Source organism: Furipterus horrens, unplaced genomic scaffold (genome assembly GCF_987537825.1).
Source record: "Furipterus horrens unplaced genomic scaffold, mFurHor1.1.pri manual_scaffold_5, whole genome shotgun sequence".
NCBI lineage: Eukaryota > Metazoa > Chordata > Mammalia > Chiroptera > Furipteridae > Furipterus > Furipterus horrens.
In genome coordinates this window covers 75,987,190-76,002,234 of record NW_028327175.1, presented here as the reverse complement: position 1 = coordinate 76,002,234, position 15,045 = coordinate 75,987,190, and positions in this window count along the sequence as shown.

The following is a 15,045-nucleotide window of genomic DNA, read 5'->3' as shown; positions in this document are numbered from 1 at the left end:
ACACCAAACTCTGCTGAGATGAATTCCACCTCATTCTTCTTTAGTATTCACATTACTTTTTCTCTCTCATAGCCTTTTAACATTTTTTTATTCAATTGCATTCCAACTAATTCACTATTTTTGTCTTTTTTAATTTATTTTTATTTCAAATCTCATATTGTACTTGTCTCTAATCTTACTCCATTTTGCTGTCTTCCTTCCCTTTCTTATTTTTTGTTTTGAATTTTATTTTCCCTCTTTCTACACCTTGTTCCTATTCCTTACTTTTACTATTTCTCCTCCCTCTGTCCTCTCAAAATCATTTTTCTTTCCTTTAGTCAGCTCACATTCTTCTTTTCCTTTCTTATAATATTGTTATTTTCTTTCAACCTTTATTAATCATTGCTGGTCTGACATGGATATTGTGGTTATTGCTGTTTTCCTTCAATTTTATTCTTATTTGTTTCCTATTTTTTTATTTCAAATCTCATAGGTTATTCTCCCCTGTCTTACTCATTTTGCCTTCATCCTGCCCTTGCTTATTTTAGTTTGTAATTTTATTTTTTCCCCTTCCTGGCCTGGATTCTATTCCTTACCGTCATTATTTCTTCTCCCTCTATGCTCTAAAAATCATTTTTCTTTACTGTAGACATCTCATATTCTCTCTTCTCTTTCTTACGATATTCTTATTCTCTTTCCACCTTTATTAATCTTTGCTCATCTGTTGTTTTTATTGACCCTGTTATGGTTTTTCTTCAATTTTTTTTCTATTGGTTCACTATTTATTTATTTTTTATTTTATTTCAAACCTCAGAGGGACTGAGTCTGAGTAAGCCCATGTGCGGGGCCCTCCAAAAGGAGATGCCTGAGAATCCTGCTATTTCTTACACTGACCCAACCCCCACTTGTTTTACAGCCAGAAATTTTGGGGACTTATCTTTCTGGCACTGGAAACCTGGTTTGGGTCATCTGGTGTGGGGCTGGAATCTCTTGCTCCCAAGATGTTCCTCCATTTTATATCCACCACACGTGGGTTTGGGAGCAGCCCATTCTGTGTCTCCATATCTCCTACCTATCTGGATGGAGGTGGTTTTTTTAATTCCTTAGTTGTCAGACTTCCATACAGCTCTATTTTCTGATGGTTCTGAGTGATATTTGGTCTGTAGTTTAGCTGTAATTTTGCTGTGGTTGTGCAAGGAAGTGAGTTGTGTTTATCTACTCCTCCATCTTGTAAGATTTCACATTAACGGACTGGAAAGAAGTATTCTCCTGATGGCCTTGAGAAGTAAATAGCTGTTTTTTGAGCTGTTAACAGAGTGTGTCACATGGTAGGGAACTATATGTGACCTCTGTGACTCAAAATCATTCTCCAGATGACAGCCAATAATAATCCAAATGATTCTGGAAGCCTTCAAATGAGAACACAGCCTTTTAGCTCTTTGCAGCCCTGGGTGAGACAGCGGAGAACCGGACAAGCAATGTTCATGATCTTGACCCATAGAAACTAAGATAATTAATGTGTGTTGTATAAGTCAGTAAGTTTGTGGTAATTTGTTATGCAACATTCAAAACTAATGCACCATGACAGTAAATAAGACATGCCTTAAAGCTATGAATGGTAATTCTGTAAGAGAAAGCAAATCAGTACCCAGTGTAAGTGTCTATTCCACTGAGAACAATGGGCTGTCTTTTCTCTGATTGGAATGTCCTATGCAATCAGCTGAGTGCTTCCCCCGGAGAATGTGCTTCCCCAGGGGCTTAATGTTGGCCTGTTGTTGGCAGATTTGACCCTCAGCAATGACTGTAGACAGATCAGCCTTGATGAGTGGAAACGCATGTTGCTGAGCCTAAGAATAAACTCTAACTCTAATACTATGGGAACTTTGTGAACTCATTCAGCAAGGACAGGGGTGGTTGAAGAAAGAGGACTGACTGATATACCTGAGTACAGATCACGTGGCTTTAAACAAAAAAGTCATCTTATCTCTGTTTCTTTTTGTCAGAAATCAAGTAAGGAATTGGCTTCTTATCTGGGGTTTTTGTGTGGTTTTGGTCAAATGTCAGCTTGTTGGTCTACTGGATCCACTTCAAAGATGGTTCATTCTGCCCTGGCTAGGTGACTCAGTTGGTTGGAGCATCATCCCATACATCAAAAGATTGTGAGGTTGTGGGTTTGATTCCCTGTCAGGCCACATACCTAGATTGCAGGTTTGAGCTCAAGTTGGGCATGTGTGGGAGGCAACAGATTGAGCTCTCTCACATCTCTCTCTCCCTCCGTCCCTCCCTCCATCCACCCCTCCCTCTCTCTCTAAAAAAAAAAAAAAAAAAAAAAAATTCTTGTGTGAGGATTTTTAAAAAGTGGCTCACCTTTTTTTTTATTATTTGAAAATCTAACTTTCATAATGAGCAGGTACTATTCATCATTTTTAGCAATGACTTTTTCATAATATGAGTATGCCTCAATCATCCAAAAGCTGTCTGTTTATCTACCCATCTATGTAAGTTGATAAACATTCTATTAATTGGCTACTTAATAGAATCACATGATAAGTTTATAATGACTGACCAGCCTACTTCTGATATTTCTGATGTAAATGAAAATGTTTATATTCGATATTCATTAAATGAAATTCACCTATAACAACTTCCCTTTTAGAAAATTACTACATGACTACAAGTTTAGACTTATGAAGATTACAAGCAAATTTTTAAATTAGGACTGGAAACTTTTTTTAAATGCACAAGGTTAAATTAGAACACACTAACTTAGCTCTGATCCTTAGTATCCACATGATTCAGGGACAGTTGCTTAAATTCTATGAGTTCCAGTTGGCTTGACTATAAAATAGAGATAATAATATTCGCTTATAGGGGTGATTGCAGAGTCAGTGATCACAAGTCGAAGTACCTGCCAAGGATTATGCACAACAGACTGTCACTGTTCCTACCAGACAGGAGAGGAATGGGAGCTAATGCTGGGAGCATGACTAGCAGCTAGCTCCAGAAGAAGAAAACAATTTAAAAGACCAAACTAAAACAATTATTAGAATGGTGCACAAACATAAGAACCCTGATGGGACCAGAAAACATTCTCTCTCCACCTCTTATCCTTTCATAGTCCTTCCAGCCTCATTCCCTTCCTACTGCAATATAGAATAATGGTCTAGGAGGAAGAGCTCAGCATAAGGGTCTATCCATACTCCCTAATGGGCCAGTCCCTACTCTTCCCCAGAGAAATACCAGAGAGTTCTACATAGCTTTTGCTGTACCTCACCTACTACTAGTTAAGTCCCTGGTAAGTCACATCACTCCACATGTAATTTACTCTTCTAGTCAAACTGATATTCCTGTTGCCCCTTGTGCTTGCTTACCTCTGTCCTTTTGCATATGCTATTCCTCTCCACTCACCTCATTTCTTGCCAGAAAATTTACCCTTGATTCCAGGTCCATATTAAACTTTACCTCATCTTTAGAGCTTCCCCTGACAGATTTCTCTTTCCTTGGAAGCCTCTTAGAGTATTATGGCTGTGTCAGTCTAAAACTTATCTCCTATTTGTTAAGGAAGTCCCCTGAGATGGTAACTATGCCTTCATATTCTCCACAGTACCTAGCACAGCTTGTTCTAATATGTGATGGAAATGTATTTTGAGTTTTAGAATTTAGTTCAAGAATTAATTCACATCTTTGCAGTAAACTGACATTCATCGTCAGTATAAAAATCACAACAATGCTAAATATTTGTATTCCTGTGAACAGTAAACATTGAATGGGAAAGACTTCATTTCTCTCTCTCACGCCTCTTTCTTTTCCTTCTCTTTGAAACATCGTTTTCCCTTTTTGTGTCAGAATCAAAAATACACATTTAGTTTCCTGACAGTATTTAATGCCTAAGGTGTTGTTATAGAATTACAACAGTCCTGGGAGGAACTTTAAAGGGGAAAGCAAGCCACTCTCTTATTTCTAAATAAGACTAATTAACTCTTCCTAGAAAAGTGAATATATGTGCATACTCTTAAAGGTTTACTTTAAAAAAGAACTGGGTTGCCTGGCTGCTGTGGCTCAGTGGATTGAGCATCGGCCTGTGAGCCAAGCATCACTGGTTCGATTCCCAGTCAGGGCACATTACTAGACTGCACATCAGGTCCCCAGTTGGGGACACAAGTGAAAGGCAACCACACAGTGATGTTTCTCTCCCTCTCTTTCTCCTTTCCCCTCTCTCTAAAAATAAAATAAACAAACAAATAATTAAAAAAAAAAAAAAAGAACTGGGTTAGAAAGGAAAGGAAAGGTAGGGAAGACAAATCTTTTTCCCCTAGTTAACTCTTTTCTGTTCCAGCATTCCCACCTTTGCCGTGATCATCTTTTGGATGCTTTTGGCATCCTCAAGGAGAATATGATTGAGGAGAATATAAATGTTATTTTTCTAATAATTCAGGTTGTTTTTTTTTCCCCTGGAACTCAGAGAGAATGAAATTCTCTTTGTGTTTTTTAAAACAGTTCCCTGAACCAGCATATATGTCTCCTAATGAGCTCCTAATCAGCATCAACTATTATACAATAGCAATTTTTCATTTGGGGTAAAGTCACTTAATAGACTAGCCATTGAGGTAACACAAAATCTTAAAGTATAAAGCCCCTAGGGTATTAAGAGATCTTCTAGCTCATTCCTCTGTCTTCAGGTATAAACACACAATCCATCACTTGGGAAACTCTCTCATGTTTCAAGATTTTAGAAAAAAAAATCCAATCTCTTTGTCAACTGATTTCTAACTTCATTGGGTTATGTACTACAAATCACTATATGTTTTCTGGTGGTGATGGTGGTAGTGTGGTTTAGTTAAATTAAACCTTTTTGATTCCTTGACAATATCTTATTAAAATAATTATCTAATTATCCTTTAGCATTTATTTTCTAACCCAGTTCCCTGATACTTGCTCAGAAATAATGCTTGCCTTCTCTTTAATCATTTGGCTAATGCCTTCTTATTTGTCTCTATTTTCCTTAGCCCTCTTTGGGTACTAGCAGAAGAGTGTAGGTGATTCTAGTTAGTCAATAGGTAAATGTGGGTGAATTTGCCACTGCATTTTCTCCTTGTCAGTAATTCCAACTTCACACCTCCATTCCATCTATCCAACCTACTAATGTTTGCACCACAGTCTTCTTAGTCTGGTCAAAATTTTCACACTGGATTCAAGTGTAATGATCACAAGTGAATTGTTTGCTCCCTCTTCCATGTCCCTATTGCTCTTCACACTTATCTCTATTTGATTATGTATACTTTTATTTTAAAACATATATCTGTTTCTTGTACCTATTAACATAAACAGTCAGAAATAGGAACAAAATACCTGTCCAGGTTAAACGTTCAATAATTGTGAAAAGCAAATAATGGGAGGAAGAGAGAAAATTAGTTTAGAACTACAGGAAGCCACAAAGATGATTAAGTTTAACCACACTTAACAAACAAGGAAAGTAAGACAATAAGGAATTGAGCCAGAGACATATACCTAGTAAGAAGCTGTTTTGGACATTTATAGATTTGGGGCACCAGGTGGCCAGTCCCACATTCATTTGGTTCTTACTTTTGACCTTTTGACCTTTGCCCATCCAGAATTTTATCTGAACTCTTAGCGGAAGAAGAACTTTTCTATCTGCCAGCTTGAGCCTGGGATATTTAGGACAGAAGCTGCTGGAAGCCATTGTCCCACCATTTGGAGCCAACATAGCAGAGGCAAAGCTTGAGAGGTGAAAAGAGATTCAGTATAGTGATTCTTCTTAAACCTGAGTCAAGAGAAACGCACATAACAAATACATTTCCTTTTCTCTCTCTCTTTTTATTATTCTTGCTTATTCTATTACAGTTGTCCGAATTTATCCCTCTTTGCCTTCTTCCACCCTACCCATCCCCCACTCTCACAGTCAACCCCCACACTGTTGTCTATGTCCATGGGTGATTCATACATGTTCTTTGACTAATCCTTTCCTCTTCTTGTCACCATCCCCCCCCCCCCAACTTCTTTCTCACTGGTAGCTGTCAGTCTGTTCCATGTTTCCTTGTCTTTGGTTCTGTTTTTCTCATTTAGATTCCTCTTATAGGTGAGATCATATGGTATTTATCTTTCACCAACTCACTTATTTCACTTCGCATAGTAGGTTTCAGTTCCATCGATGCTGTCACAAAAGGCAGGGATTCCTTCTTCCTTTCTGCTGCGTAGTATTCCTATGTTTCCTTTCTTAGGCTTGACTTGGGCTTTCTGACTTGGCCCTAACTAAATTCATGCAGTTCTTGAATGAAAGTATGGATCTTCTTACATTTAACCTGTGATCTTTTCACTACCTTGGTCCTGTATGCCACTGTCCCCATGTTGTTTCCTTTTCCATTATCAAAGGATAAATATTCTCTACCAATTCTACCTCAAGGCTTCCAGCTTTTAAAGACAACCTAGTTTTCTTAGAATGGACCATAATCTGATGACTGGGTTGATTACCTCACGCATCGCTACATGCTGGATTCCTACTTACCAATCCCTTAAACATGCTTGCTGTTAACGGTCCAATATTCCTGTGACTTTAGTTTCATTCCAAATGAATTCCAGTTTCTCTTCAGTCAGAGTTTTGAAAAACAGAGCTCTAGGAAGCCCTGATTTTGGGTGCATACCGTATATGGCCTTATGAGTGCAGAGGCAGAAATTCTGTGCATTCAGAAAACCCTGAGTCAGAGGTGCTTCCTAGACCATTATTGAAATTGATTTCCTCAGGCTGTTAAGGTGAATTTTATGACCTTATGATGTCAGCAGAAAGGGTCATATCTGCTCAGTAACTGATCTAGTGTTTATATGGACACATAGCTCCCATTTCTGTCTTCCCTAGCTAGGTGGATAACAACTCAACTAAACCAGAGGGAAATCCCAAAACCAGAAATCAGCACTGCATTCTGACCTACAGTTAATATTGCAAAAATAAAATACAATTAAGTCTGTTAACATTTTCTGGTGGGCCAGGGAGAAACTTGCAACCACAGAAGAGATGTGAGAATCAAGTTACATTCTGGCAGCTTAAGAGTCAAAAATATGTCATGCTTTGAGATATATGTATAATATAGAATACTCATTCCACCCGTATGTTGTAAATGAATCCAAAGAGCTTACATTCCAACCAGTAGGCAGCTGGTTAAGTAAATTATGATTCATGCCTCAGTGGACCTCTATACAGCTATTAAAATTAAGAAGATTTGTCTCTGTGTTCTGATATGAAATTACCTCTAGGACATCTTTTTAAGTGGAAAAAGCAAGGGGTAAGAGATTGTGTGTAGAATGCAACCATTTAGTTCATTCTAAAGGGGAGAGAGCCCTCTGACTGTGTGTGGGCACACACACGTGGGCACACAGTGATGCTTCAATATGCAGAGAATATTTGCGAAAGGAACCACAGGAAACTGGGGTGAGAGGCGGCCTCAGAAAAGGAGGACTGGAGTGCTGGTGGGTAGTGTTGAAAGGGAAACTAACTTTTCAATATGTTTCCTTTTGTGTCATTTGAATTTTTGATGCCATCTCTCCACATCGCCTATTAAAAATAAAAATAAAGAACAATAGTCCAAAGTTTGACTTTGATTTAGGGCTTAAAAGTGAAAACATTAAGATTTTATATTTCTTTTTTTTTTTTTTTCCTGTAAGGCAAACACAGGTCCCTTCCATCATTATTACTTGCTTTTGAACAAATAGGCTCTAGTATTTTTAGACTTTCTCCCTGGAGCCCAAAACTCACAATATTAAAGTAACCAGGGAAATATAGAGGAGCTAGAGACCAAGTTCTGTGTCCTAAATATTTTTTAGTCATGAAGAAACTAGCTTTCCTCCTACTGCTGCTGTTTATACCAATAGAATCATGCACTGAGGTAATTTCTTCTTTTCTGCTCGAATAAAGAAAGGGTTTAATCTTTTTTCTCCTTCTCTCAGAGAAGTTCTGTTGTTCTTTGCCTCAAAGTGAATAGACATCTGAAAACAGTGAATTTCTGCTGGAAGAAGCAGGAAGCTATTAACAGCAGCACTTGAGGCCACAGTGAAAGTCCATTACCCCAGAAATAGATTAAGGCAAGTTGGCAGAAATGCCTTCCTCCAGCATTATCATTCTCACCTGAAAGAACGTGGCTCCTATTTAGCAGAAGACAGATGTTCTTATCTCATTTCACCGACAAACTAAAATGAAATAAATAAAAAGTCCACCTCCTCAGAATTTGCTTTGCTTTTTAAATTTTGAATGCTATACTTTGGATAGGGTTACTTTTTTCCCCATCCTTCCACTCTGACCACCTCTTCTGAGGTTCTTAACGGCACCCGCCTGGCACTGTACCTCTGAAATATCCAGCTTAAGTTTATTCCCAGACACAGTGGAAACTGTTCAGAAGAACAATGAAGGGAAAGACTAAGCATAAACTGCGGTGGCTTGTGAAACAATTTGCATAAGTGCCAGGTATTCATCCCACAGCGGTTCCGTAAGCACAGAACTTAACTAGTGTCAGTTCCAAACAGGCTCTAACTGGTAACAAAATCATCTGAGTAGAAACTTATTTGTGATGCTCTTCCCTGCTTCGTCTTCTCCTTTCCTCTCACCCTCTAGAACTGCTGTGCTCCAAAGGGCGACAGATCAAGTTCAATTGTGCCCAGGTTAATGCTCAAAAGAGGGCTTAGAGAGAGCTAAATATAGTCCAAGTTGAACCTTGCCTAATTTCCAAAAGATATACAATTCTTAGGAAGTTCATTTCCAATAATAGTGTTAGAGATTTCTCCCATTTAATAGATGGTGAAGAAAACCATGAATCAAGACTGAAAGGTATATTTATCAAGCTTAATAAGAAGGCTACAGGAGGACAGTCCCCTGCAGACTCTATTCTGCCCACACTACACCTCAGGCACTCGATGTGAGAAGGGACATGCTGTCATATACAACAGAGTTTGAGATCAAGAGAATGGTTAAGGTTTCCTTGTCCTGAGATCACTGGTTCTCAAGTCTGGCTGCACATCTATCTCATAAACCTGGCATTTGCCCCCAGAAGTTCTGATTGGCAGTGCTGAGGGTTGCCAGGGAACTGTACCTCTGAAGGGTTCTGCCCTGTAACCTGAGCTGAACACCGCAGGCACAGCTAACTGGGGACACTTGGGGCACTGAGAGCAGCTTGATGTCGTCTCTCTAGCTTAAAGGACTTATCAGACCAACCTGGTAATTTATCAGCCTCTGCACTGTATAGCACTTGCCTGAGTGCAGTGCACACTTTCATCACAGCCCTACAGGGTGGGCAAGGCAGGATATTTATCTCCATTTTATAGATGAAGAAACTGAAGATCCAAGAGCGATGCTTGAAGGCGCACACTAAGTCAGAGTTAGAGCCAGAGCTGCAGACAAGCCGCTACAGTTCTCACTACTGCATTGCAGCTTCCTCAAGACTTTAGATCCAGGATAATCAGCCTTGGTGTCGACAACCACTTCGTTTCCAAGAACCAAAGGAAAAAGCATGAAACCCAGTCTACAGCTGAAAAAATACAACCCCTTAATTTTACAGATAAGGAATTTGAAGCATAGTGACTTCCCTAAGGTTACACAGCCAGTTAATGGCAAGCAACGGCAAAGCAAGATGTAAGGAAACTGTACATCTCCTGCTTGGAGTTTCAGTGGAAGTCGAAGTGATTGCTGCACAGAGAGCTGCTGTGTATTTGGAAGACTGCCCACTGCATTGAGAAATGGAACATGCCAAGGGGTAGCCACACAAATCACTGAGGTCACCTTGCATGGTCTTTATGAGTGCACCAGCCAGTCTGTATCGTGTGTGTGTGTGTGTGTGTGTGTGTGTGTGTGTGTGTGTGTGTGTGTGTTGGTTGCCGAAGGGAATACTCAAGCAAGTAGGAGCCTATATACATTGGGCAAAGCTAAAGAACAACAACAACAAAAATCTCCCTGGAAAGTGTTAGCATAATTATATAGCCAGTCTATTTCTTACCTGGAGGTAAATGCAGGATCCACAATTTCTGTCAGTTGTGATGATCATTCATGATATGGATGTGTGCAGAGGGAAGATGCCCCCTCTCTCATCCTAATTTCTCTCACCCTCTAGCATAGCTAGAGATAAACCCAATTCCTGTGAAACTGAGACAAACTTCAAATCCATGTCAGAGCCTGCTGGAGAGAATGATTTACAAACTGCCGGCAGAACATTGGTGTAAACAAGATAATGCACATTAATTCCCAGCAAGTGATTTAGCATTCAGTTATTCTGAACAGGGCCTGACCTTGATGCCTGAGGATCTGAACAGAATGCAACCTGTAGCTTAAGGGAAAATGCCACCCTTTCCACTCAAATTGGCAGGTCTCTAAGGTTCAAAGGCTCAGGAAGCACTCTTCCTCATGAAGACACACAGAGGGACAAAAACCATCTCAACAAAACTCTTGCATTTCAGAACTGACGTCTCTTTGCCTTTGAGCTCGCAAACACTTTTATGACTCTCACCTTTGATCTAAATTTCTAAGGAAGCTGTGTTGTGCTGCATTTCAGAGTCATCTTTCACTTGAAGACTTCTGAGGGTTCAAAGGTCTCAAAACGAAGACTTGCTCACATTTCTTCGAATAGTTCTTTAATTGTGAATTCAAAGACGAGATTTTATTTGTAAGTGCCATGCTTGTTATCATTATCTCTGCTTTCTGGAGATACTTTTCCTTGAATTTTGGACTATGGTCAACCAGAGTCTCCCACAATGCTTTGTGACTCCAGTATCTTGAGTTAGGCACCCTGAGAAGGTAGGTAGGTACCGATTTGAGTCCACCAAGCAGAGCTTTCATACTTTAATGTGCATATGAGTCTTCTGGGACCGTGTAAAGGGAGATTCTGATTTAGTGAAGTCTGGAATGGAATCTGAGATGCTGTATGTCTTATCAGCTCCCAGGTGATACTGATACTGCAGGTCCAAGGACCACACTATGTAAGCACTACCCAGACTATTCGAGGATCTTCTTCCATGGAACAAGTAGTTTTTTAAAAAGGGGGACTTCAGTGATTCCAAGATTCTGCTATTTGTAATAGGAGGTGTCACTAAACACTATTTAGATAAGGGCTTCAAAGCTGTCTGATTCAGGCACCTTAGATATACAGGTTTAGAGGAACTCCTCCAACACAAACCCTTTTGTGTCCAGAGACCTCCTTTTGGGACCATTGTTATGAGTTTTATTGTTTGTTCACTTGTTTGTTTGGCAGGGTTCAAAGTTGTCCACACTAGGTTAATTTGAGGGAGATGGTCCAAATTCCTGCAGCATTAATGGCCCTTGGTTCTGTTGGACCATCAGTTGATAAATAAAACACTAATAAAAATAGCAGACTTGATAATATTCCTTCCCCCAGACATTGCAAGATCAATTGGCTGGGTCCTGGGTTCAGGCAAAAATGAATTCATTAGGCACAGCAGTTGACAGCTGGAGAGAAATCTGATTATTTGGGTACCAAAACAATAGCCAATTTCCCTAGAACCATTTGCAAGGCTTTGTGCTCCCATGTGTCCATGCCATCTCTCCACATATATTTTCAGGTTTCTAGGTCATTAATAATATAACAATAGATACTAATAATAACAATAATAATAATTACTGTTTAAATTCTCATTACAACCCTTTGGGATAGGTACTAGTATTATTCTCATTTTATGGATGAGGACTCTAAGGCATAGAGAGGATAAGTAATTTGCCCAAGGTCACACACCTAGTAATCAGGGATACAAACACAGATAGTCTGGTACCAGAGTCCATATATTAACTACTACATGATACTTGTTCATACCCTTTACCAAAGAGAGAGAGAGAGAGAGAGAGAGAGAGAGAGAGAGAGAGAGAGAGAGAGAAAGCATTATTATCCTCTTTATCTCATATAGTGAATGGCTCATTAAAACCAGAGCTAAAATAATTAGCAACCAAATAAATTAGTTTCCTTTCCAAGAGAGTGTTTTCAAACACTCCCCTGAGGTGAGGGAAAATATTTGCATTCTGTCCCTGTCGGTGGGGTGTGAGAAGTGAAGTATATTCCCTTAGAATGGGTCAGATCCTTCCAAGGAAGCAAATAAGAAGAAAAACGAAACAGTTGTTCCCACAGTAAAATACGTTGACTTTTCTTAACCCCTTACAACTGAGTAAGTTCTGTCCTCATTTTAGACATGCAGGTCGCACTGCCTTGTGAGGTTTCCTTCATTACACTAACCCCAGTCTTTTCTAATTTCTTTAACAACTGTGGCCGATATTATTAGAATCTCTCTGCATGCCATCTGAATATATGCATCACAAGTTTTCCTTTGTCTCACATATATTATTCTGGTCTCTTCTACTTGATTCTAAGCATTTTAAACACTTACTCCTAGAATAACAGTATAATAATATCGGTTCTTTACATACAGTGAATAATGGGCATGTTTGTGATTTATTGGGCAAACACTGCCACTGCCCTTCCTTAACCCAGGTACCACAGCAATGTGCGATTGACTTAGGTGGTTAATGCATCAGTTTAGGTGTGCTTGCACAGCCTGGGTCACAGGTTCCACTCTATGCAGCCTAGATACCTGTACCATGACAGTTACCTACGATATTTTGAAGCCCAGTTAACCATCTCATACTAATACGTAATTGTCACAAGAATGCTAGACAAGTGGCATAGGCTAGACCACAGCAAATTTAGAAATTACAGTACTAAGAAAACAAACTTAGAGTTTAGGCTCCACAGATAAAGGCTCGGATAAAGCTTAGAAGGATCACCTTTGTACATGAAAGGCACCATTTATTTTTAATGTTTTGATTTAGGCCCTGAGGAATTCTTCCCCATTAAGTTGGCTGAGGGCCAATGGGAAAAATTCTAGGAAAGGCTTTGCTAAATCCCGTATTTTCTAGGTTAGTTATTCACTCAGAGATCCATGGGTTACATGAGGGATCAGGTGTTTAAAAGACAAAGTTAATTTTGAGCATTCATACAATGATCCCAGCTGAAAAGATACTGGGAAAGATCATTACATATAACAACCATGGTTAGACAACCTATGGAAAATAAGATCCAGGGAAATACTCAAAATATAATTGGTAAGGTTAACTTAATTTTCTTTGACAGAATGGCACATCCTGAAAACCAATAGAGATAATATATCTTGACTTTACTAAGACGTTGATGCCATCCTCTGTGGCTTACTCATTAATAAACTGGGGAAATGTGGCCTGAATTATATACGACCATGGGTTGAACAAACAGACAACCTGAAGGCAACTCGAGGTTGTAAGCAGTAGGTCAGTATCAACCTGAGATTTCCACTAAGTAATAAAAGTATATTGGCAACATGTTATTGGATACAGTGTTTTGTCATTTACCTAAACGTTGACATCAGAATATTATTTTGTTTTCCTACACACAGAGTCATGGGAGCAAACTACCCATTTCAAGAAAGTCGCTTTCTCCCAAAACTCTCAAGAGCTTCTCTAGAGAGATTTAAAATGAAATAAGTTTTTGTCAGTTGAGAAAAGGAGGTTATGTGAAACTTAGAATGAAAGTGAGATGATAAATTGTTACCTCTTTCAGTTTTATTAACCCTTTAATTTCCAGGGTTGGATTTTTTTTTCTTTTTTTGAGAAACACCAATAAAAATCCATTACTATATTAATACTGTCCAAACTCCTAATGCTTTTAAACAGACTAGGCTGAGAAGTGGACTATAAAGTAGGCCATATATCTCCCAAGGACAGCAGAATCCCAGTTGACACCTTGGCTTTCAGAAGACTACAAGTAACCCCATTGCCACCATGGAAATGCCACAGGCTTATAAGGCAGTCTGAGCCATTAAAATCAACAGCCTCTGGATTCTATGGTCTTTGGGGAAAACTGGAATTGTTCAATTCTCCTCTCGGAATCCTGCCTTCCACTTCTGTGTCTCTTTGCCCTCTTTACTCGTTGGTCTCACCACATGTCTCTAAGAGACCAGGTCATCAGTCTGCATCTGGCTTTAACTTTCATCCCTCTCCAGCTTAATCCATAAAGTTAACACTTTTTAATACTAAGCTCATCATAGTGCCACAACTCCTTCACTGGGTTGTGGTAAAGACAAAAGTTGATTTATGTGGAAGCAATTAAAAAATGTTAAAGTGCTTTATGGATATAATTTTATTTTTGCTGTTTCTGGCACCAATGATATAGTACCTCACATGTGGTATGTACACATTAAACATGTATTGAATGAACATTAAACATGTATTGAATGAATAAATAAGCAAATGGAAATACATTCCATTTTACATGTCAAAATCAGGTTAATCTTCCTAAAGTTCAGCCCTTTAAAAATAAGATGACTTTAATTAAGTGCTTTGTTTGAAATAAGTACTATGTGAAGACTCTTCAAGTGGATTATTTAATGTAATCATCAAAGCAACCCTCTCTAGTAGAAAATTTAGTATTCTTACTTTACATATAAAGAAATTGAGGCTGAATCAGAAGCCCAAGGGCACATAGTTAGTTAGTGGCAGAGCCAGGACTGAAATCCAAGCAGTCTGACTACACAGTTAGCACCTAACAGCTACAATGTTCTACTGTCCACTTGATAAAAAAATACTTAATAAATTATCTTGTCTAATCTGAAGATTAGAAGATTAGACTCTCTGAAGAGTCTTCTACATAATTTCCTCCAGCATATTACCCTAACTTACAATCCTAATTGGTTTTATACATTCTAGAATGGTGGATTGTTGTTTTTTTAACCTTGATTGTACTTTTAGATTTATCTGGGGAAGTTTCAAAATTCCTGGGACCCAGGAATTTTCATCAGAAAATTTAGAAAAATTTCATCTGAATCTCCAGGGGAGGGACACTGGAAGCAGTATTTTCAAAAAAATTCTTGATATTATCTCAAGTGTAACTGAGTGTGAGTACCTCTGCTCTACAATTGAACCAAATTGGCTACATGTAATTTTGTACTCCACCCATTTGTTTATATCATTCCCCACTATTTAGGGTATCCCATCCCTAGTCAAATTTTAGAATTGTTTTTCTACTTCTAAAAAAAGTTACT